General features: G+C 38.1%; 1 pseudogene; it reads right to left on the bottom strand.

Moving 5' to 3' along the window:
- Positions 1-4,176: 4,176 nt before the first annotated feature.
- On the bottom strand, positions 4,177-6,261 carry LOC102422334 (annotated as a pseudogene).
- Between the last annotated feature and the right edge of the window lie 2,263 nt (positions 6,262-8,524).

The following is an 8,524-nucleotide window of genomic DNA, read 5'->3' on the forward strand; positions in this document are numbered from 1 at the left end:
ATTCTGACAGGTGTGAGATGGTAATTCATTGTCGTTTTGATTTGCATCTCTCAGATGATTAGTGACTTTGAGCATGTTTTCATATGTCTCTTGGCTTTCTGAATGTCCTGTTTTGAAAGGTGTCTATTTAGGTCCTTTGCCCATTTTTTGATTGGATTGTTTATCTTCCTTTTGTTAAGTTGTATGAGTTCCCTATACATTTTGGAGATTAGGCCCTTATCAGATATGACATTGGCAAATATGTTTTCCCATGCAGTGGTTTTTCTCATTGTTTTGTTGATGGTTTCTTTCGCTCTGCAGAAGCTTTTTATTTTGATGTAGTCCCATTTGTTCATTTTCTCTTTAGTTTCAAGTGCCCTAGGAGCTGTATCAGTGAAGAAATTGCTTCGGCATATGTCTGAGATTTTGTTGCCTTTGGATTCTTCTAGAATTTAAGTCCTTTATCCATTTTGAGTTTATTTTTGTGTATGGTGTAAGGTGGTGGTCTAGTTTCATTTTCTTGCATATATCTGTTCAATTTTCCCAACAGCATTTATTGAAGAGACTATCCTGGCTCCATTGTATGTTCTTGCCTCCTTTGTCAAATATTAATTGAGCATATTGGTTCGGGCCGATTTCTAGGCTCTCCATTCTATTCCATTGATCTATATGCCTGCTCTTGTGCCAGTACCAGGCAGTTTTGAGAACAGTGGCTTTGTAATACAGCTTGATATCTGGTATTGAGATCCCACCTACTTTGTTCTTTCTCAGGATCGCTGCAGCTATTCAGGGTCTTTTTTTATTCCAGATGAATTTTTGGAGAGTTCGTTCTAGATCTGTGAAGTATGCCATTGGTATTTTGATGGGAAGTGCTTTGAATTTATAGATTGCTTTGGGTAGTATGGACATTTTAATGATGTTGATTCTACCAATCCATGAACACGGTATGTTCTTCCATCTGTTTATGTCTTCCTCTATCTCTTTTTTCAACATCCTGTAGTTTTCTGAGTAGAGGTCTTTTACCTCTTTAGTTAAATTTATTCCTAGGTAGCTTAATTTTTTTGGTGCGATGGTAAATGGGATTGTTTTTTCAGTCTCTCTTTCTGAAAGTTCACTATTGGTGTATAGAAATGCCTCAGATTTCTTGGGGTTAATTTTGTATCCTGCTACATTGCCAAAATCATGTATTAAGTCTAGTAGCTTTTTGATGGAGTCTCTAGGGTTTTGTATGTATAATATCATGTCATCTGCAAATAAGGACAGTTTTACTTCCCTTTTCCAATTTGGATGCCTTTTATTTCTTCTTCTTGCCTAATTGCAATGGCTAATACTTCCAGTACTATGTTGAATAGGAGTGGTGAGAGTGGGCATCCCTGTCTTGTTCCTGTTCTTAGGGGAAATGGTGTTAGTTTTTGTCCATTGAGTATGATGTTGGCTGTGGGCCTGTCATATATGGCTTTTATTATGTTGAGGTATGATCCTTCTACTCCCACCTTGCTGAGAGTTTTTATCAAAAATGGGTGTTGGATTTCGTCAAATGCTTTTTCTGCATCAATTCATATGACCATGTGGTTTTTTTCTTTCAATTTTTTTATGTGATGTATCACGTTCATTGATTTGCGGATATTGTACCACCCTTGCATCCCTGGGATAAATCCTACTTGGTCATGGTGTATGATCTTTCTGATGTACTGCTGGATCCGATTTGCTAAGATTTTGTTGAGGATTTTGGCATCTATGTTCATGAGGGATATTAGCCTGTAATTCTCTTTCATTGTGTTGTCATTACCTGGTTTTGGTATTAGGGTGATGCTGGCCTCATAGAATGAGCTTGGAAGTGTTCCTTCCTCTTGAATTTTTTGTAGTAGTCTGAGGAGGATAGGTTTTAGTTCTTCCTTGAATGTTTGTTAAAACATTCAAGCCGTCTGGTCCTGGTCTTTTGTTTGCTGGAAGCTTTTTGATGACTGCTTCAATTTCTTTCATAGTTATTGGCCTATTAAGATTTTTAGATTCTTCCTGATTGAGTTTTGGAATGTTGTATTTTTCTAGGAATTTGTCCATTTCCTCCAGGTTGTCTAGTTTGTTGGAGAAGAGCTTTCCATAGTATTTTTTAACTATCATATGTATTCCTGTGGGGTCTGTTGTTATTTCGCCTCTATCGTTTCTGATTTTGTTTATTTGGGTCCTCTCTCTTTGCTTCTTGGTGAATCTGGCTAGAGGTTTGTCAATCTTGTTTATCCTTTCCAAGAACAAGCTCTTGGTTTCATTGATTTTCTGTGTTGTTTTTTTGGTCTCCAGGTCATTTATTTCTGCTCTAATCTTTATTATCTCCTTCCTTCTGCTCACTCTGGGGTTTTCTTGTTGCTCTCTTTCTAATTCTTTGAGTTGTAGAGTTAGATGATTTTACTACCATTTTTTTCTTGTTTTTTGAGATAGGCCTATAGTGCTATAAACTTCCCTCTCAGGACTGCTTTCATTGTGTCTCATAGGTTTTGGATTGTTGTGTTTTCATTGTCATTAGTTTCCAGGATGTTTTTAATTTCTTCTTTGATCTCATTGGTAACCCAATCAATATTTAATAACATGCTATTCAGCTTCCAAGTGTTTGAGTATTTTGGGTTGTTTTTATTGTAGTTTATTTCTAATATTATGCCATCGTGGTCTGAGAAGATGCTTTTTATGATTTCAATCTTCTTGAATTTGGGGAGACTTTGCTTGTGACCCAATATGTGGTCTCTTTTTGAATCTGTCCCATGAGCACTTGAGTAGAATGTATATTCCATGGCTTTGGGGTGAAGAGTTCTGAAGATGTCTATTAAGTCCATCTGATCTAGTGAGTCATTCAGGATTGCTGTTTCTTTGCTGATTGTTTGTCTAGAGGACTTATCCAGTGATGTCAGTGGTGTATTAAAGCCCCCTACTATGATTGTATTGTTGTCAATCTCTCCTTTGCTATCTTCCAGGAGTTTTTTTTATGAATTTGGGTTCTCCTGCATTGGGTGCATATATGTTTACCAGGGTTATATCTTCTTGTTGTATTGATCCCTTTAGTATTATGAAGTGGCCTTCCTTATCTCTTGTTATGGCCTTCACTTTGAGGTCTATTTTGTCCGATATAAATATTGCTACCCCAGCTTTCTTTTCCTTTCCATTTGCCTGAAAGATATTTTTCCATCCCTTCATTTTCAGTCTGTGTGAGTCCCTTCTTCTGAGGTGGGTCTCTTGTAGACAGCAGATGTATGGGTCATGTTTTTTTTATCCATTCAGCCACTCGATGTCTTTTTGTTGGAGCATTTAGTCCGTTTACGTTTAAAGTTATTATTGAAAGGTACTTGTTTGTAGCCATTTCTTTTTTTGTGTGGTTGTTTTCTTTCTGAGCTTTTTATTTCTTCTTTTTTACACCAGTCCCTTTAGCATTTCTTGCATTGCTGGCTTGGTGGTGATAAACTCCCTTAGCCTTTTTTTGTCTGTGAAGCTTCTTATTTCCCCTTCAATTTTGAATGTTTTGGTCATGGGAGGAGGTGAGTACAGTGTTTACTATTCCACCATCTTGACCACAAGTCAGGAAAGTTCTCTTTAAAAAGATCAAGGGGTGTGTGTGTGTGTGTGTGTGTGTGTGTGTGTATGTGTGTGTTCACATGTGCATTTTCTTTTTTTTTTTAGTCTAGTGGTTCATTTATTACAAAGTTCAAGCTGAGAGTTGTGAATGTATACATCCATTTAAATAAATAACTTATATGAACTACAGATCTGGCATAGATATAAGATGTGAAAATCAAAATCAATGACTTGAACCTGTATGTTTCATTTGCTCACAAACTTGCACACACTAATATTCTGCAAAAAAGGCAACTGCAGCAAAAGAAAAACTGCCCTTTTGCAAATAAGACTAAAAGCATCCCTCCAAAGAGGACAAAATAAACATGCATATATATGTATGAAGTCTTACCGTTCAACACAAATGTTATTTCTAGGAAAAAAATTTTAACTGCATAGGTTAAAAAACAACAACCCACAATGTGCAATATCTTAAGCCATTAAAGCACCAAAATAAAAAATAAAAAGAAACACCAAAATCATTGTTTTTATGATGATTAACATACACAAATAAGAAATAGTGATCAAAACTCAGGAGTAAATACCTGGACTGAAACAATGTTCATTGCTTGGGGAATTTTTCAATTTAAATGTCTCCTCTTATCTCTGAGGAGGCTCTATGGGTGGCAGCGGCTCTGTCTGAGCAGGCCCCCTCTGAACAGGCTCCTTCTGAGCAGGCTTGCTGCTTTTTCTACTTGATTTATTCTTCAGTTTTCTTTTTTGTACTTTTTCCCCCACACACAGTATTTTGCTTTTCATTCTCCTCAACTTTGTTCTCAGATGTTGGTACTTCCTGACTATTTTGGGGTTTGCTTTCTGTCTTCTTTTTCTTTTTTTGTCACAAGTTCCTCATCATTAACAGGATCTTGCAAGGAATGGGCTTCAGCTTCTACCTTCCTTTTGTCTTTCTTGGTTTTACAGTTTTGTTTTGTTTTGTTTTGTTTTGCTTGTTGTTGTTGTTGTGTGTGTGTGTTTCTGAATTGGTTCCTGAATGCACATCCATCTCTCTAGTTTCCATTGCTGATTTCCGAGTTCTGGTAGTCACCTGGCTACAAGGCTTTTTCTCTTTTGAAGCATTCTTTTTTTTCCTCCACTTTTACAGACTTCTCATTTTTCTTTCCAGCTACATCCTCCTTTATTTTTGTCTGCTCTGTTTCTGTTTTTTCATTGGTATTATTATTATCAGGCAAGTCAGCCTCCCTCTTTTTGGTTTTCTTTAGTTTTACTTTTGAGACATCCATTGTTTTATTAGGACAAGAGGGATGCTTAGGTTTGAAATGATACTGCAGATTACACCTCTTGGAAGCTGCATAACCGCATACAGGACAATTGAATTGCCGTGGATTAACATGTAGCTCCACATGTTTTGTGAAGTTGCTTCTCTCTGCTGTTTTATAGTCACAGTGTGGGCAGTTAAGAGGTTTAGGCCCCTTGTGAACCTGTCCTGCATGGCAAGTTACCTCATGTTGATTGGAGGCCACATAACTGCACTGATCACATTTACATGCCTTCTCACCCATCTAAATGATGCTCTAGTAAATATTTCCAGATGGTATTCATACCCCACTGAATGAGTACGCATATGTCTAGTTAGATGAGTCTTCTGAGAACTTGAGTAAGGACAAAGTTCACATTTATATGGGCATTCTATCTACTGTGTAAGTTCGACCATGCTGAACATAATGTTTTTTTTCTGTCTGAAAAATAGTGGCATTTTCCACATGTGTATACTTTCCTTGGAAAATGGTTTCTTAAGTGTTTTCTCCAGTGATATTCGCTACTGTGGTGTACGTGCAAATGATGCACTTGTAGACTCTCTCATTTTCACCAGCTCTGGTGTGGTGTTTCAAGTGAGCAGTATAGTGACCGTGTCAATTGGTATTGCAGCCACAGTGGCCACAGCCGTCACAGCGAATGGGGCCTTTGGAGAAATCTCCCTCTTCAGCAGTGGAAGAGCCAGAGTCCTGGCCTTTGCTTGCTTCTCTGCACTTTCTTCCACAAAAGTCTTCTTGGCACTATGAACTCTGATGTGATGCACAAACTGTTCTTCAGATTCTGCTTCATATTGGCATGGCTTACAACGAAAGGGTTTGATCTTCAAAGTCCAAGTGTTTCAGGAGGAAGCTCTTTATTTGAGCTGTAAATTTCTGGGGCAGCTGATACCTCAAACACAGGCTGTAGTTCTGCAACACTGAGTTCCAAACTTTCCAGTTCCATGTTTTCCAGTCCATTGGGTTCGCCTTTTATTTCAGGAGACTCCTCAAGTCTTTCTCCATCACTATCTGGAAAGTTGTTATCCCCAACAGGCATCAATTCTGCATTTGCCTTCTTCACCAACTAGGTAATCACAGCAGCTGCCATTTACTTCCCCAGTTAAGGCCACATTTGCCAACATGATGAGCTGAGGAGCAGCCACTTCAGCTTTGGAGAGGTCATGCAAGTCATACATATCGTTAGGCAAGGCCATGCCATGTTGCCACTGCCATTGCATAGCCCTCCCCCTTCAGAAGATTGCCCCAGTACCTGGGTGGCCATAACTGCATTTGGTCTTCCTCAGCCAGGAGGGGCTGGGGACCTGGCATCGCTGCTCCTTCTCCCACTACTTTTCTTTGTGGCAGGAGTTTCGGGGGAGGGGAGAGGGAGGGTGGAAAAGTTGGGCGCTGGGGACTTCAAGGCCCCCAAAGGCCCAGGAATGGGGCTGTAGAGTGCTCAGGCCACAGGCTCTCACCCTGCTGTCCTGGTGCCATCACTGAGGCCTGGGGCCAGAGGCCACATGTGTATTTTCAAAATCTTTACTTATCTCACTAAAAACAAAACAGAAATAGTTATAAAAATCAAAAACAGAAAAAATATAACAACTGAGTTGGGGAGCAAGATAAAATAAAATTATTGATTGTTTACTCAGTACTAGGCATTTTGCACATTATTCCACTTAATCCCTGGGACAGTCTTACAAGACAGGGTGTATTAATTTTATTTTTTATGTAAGCAGAATGATTTTCAGAGATAGTAATTGGCTTATTAATATTGCTCAGGTCCTGAGGTGTGTTAAATCCAGTTCACATGGCTTGGAAGCTTGAGTTCCTTCATTAGCCTTTGGGTATTCTGTGGAACACATTCAGGGTATGATGTACTTTTTCCCTTCTCAGAAGATTCAGCATCATGTCTTTCTGGTTTTTCATCTTAAACCTAGAGGTCTGGAGCTGGAAATTCGTGCATGGGCATGGTCCCTAGGCCTGGCCTGTGGTCAGGGCCATCTTCCCCAGCTGCTGGCAACTGGCCCCACCCTCAGTTCCCCATTCACCATTGGGCAATCAGAGCCTGCCAGCTGGGGGTAGGGACTAAGAGGTGGTCAGTGTGTCTCATAGCTACTTGTTGAGCAGTCATTCTGGTTGTTCCACTGTTTGGTCGATTTGCATATTACTCTTTTATATATATAGATCAATTTGTCTAAAAGTGGCTTTTGTGAAAGGTAATTTAGCAAAATGTTTTGTTTATGGAAGGAAAAAAATCCCAATTATGCTATAAAGATGTACACCCTTGAGAACAAAAGTAGGCCGAGTAATAGATTGAATGTTAATTGAGGCAGATGCCTGTTAGAATAATTTGAAGTAATCTGTGAACAATAAAACAAAGTGAGAACTCTTTCCCCTCCTCAAGCATCGCCCACCTGTTATTCTCTTGCAGTTGTGAGAGGAGCAAAAACTCCATAAATAGGACTTTTTGCTCTGTTCAAAAATAGTCCTTCAGACCAACTAACTATTCAAATATGCCATATAGTAAATAATGTAGAAAATAATTACCTCATTTCATTGTCATTAAATTTTTACAGCATGCATCAAATATCCACAGCACAGTGGGTAAGAAGCCAGGCGTGAATACAGATGTAGTGTGAAAGCAAGATGAAAAAATGCACATTTTACATATAAATATGTATTATATATAATTATATAAATATCATATATATATATGACTGAAAGTAATAGCTTGCATAAGTAGCATACTGATATGAATACAGAAGAGAGGAATATGTTGGAGCATTACAGTTTCTCTGTTATCTTTTACACTCCATTCTAAATCATCCCCCACTATGCTAAATTCATTAGTAGTGTGTTCATTCTATTTCTCCTCTTTTAAAATGTTAGAATAGCCTATTTTGGCATCAGAGAATTAAAAAAATATATTTTGTGTTTTAAGAATAAGCTAACTTATTTCATTTTCCTTGTTAAAAAGTTGAGAGTAAATGTTAGACTATTGCCTTGCACTGAAAACTCAGAAAGTGTAAAAACCAAGATTTAGGAAAGTTATACTAATTTGCTTTATGAACTGATACTAATGAGCTAATTTGAGTTCGAAAAATTTCTGCCTTTACTTACTTAAGGCAACTGTCTTTTTATACTATTTCAAATTAGAATTTTTAACTAATAAGTTACTTATTTACTTCTAAATAACTAATGTTTGAAATATGATGGTCTCAATAGCAAGTCTTGTGCCCTATCAGACAATGCATTTCAGCTCTATCCTTTGTTATTTATCATGGCATTTGTTTTAATTCTCCAGAAAGATAAATAACAAATCTTAAGAGTAGATTTGGCTTCTAGTATAGTTGTAGCAGATTGTACTTTCCACAGATTTAAGTATATTGGGAACTGTATCTCCCTTCTTTGAATTTGGGTGAAGCCTTGTGATTGTTCTGATCAATAAAACAATATTGCAAAAGTGATGCTATTTGGCTTGCACATACAGATCATAATAGCAATACAGCTTTTGCTTCGCTCAATATCGCAGTCACTTTGCTGTGAGGAAGCCCAAAGTAGCCCATGTGAAGAGACCACATGAAGAGGACTGCGTATAGAGGAAGAGAGGTCCCAGCCAAGAGCCAGCATCAGTTACCTGACATATGAGTAGACTAGTCTTTAGCTGATTTCATCAGCCATTGAGCTGTCCT

Source organism: Myotis lucifugus, unplaced genomic scaffold, assembly GCF_000147115.1.
Source record: "Myotis lucifugus unplaced genomic scaffold, Myoluc2.0 scaffold_7, whole genome shotgun sequence".
Taxonomy (NCBI): Eukaryota; Metazoa; Chordata; class Mammalia; order Chiroptera; family Vespertilionidae; genus Myotis; species Myotis lucifugus.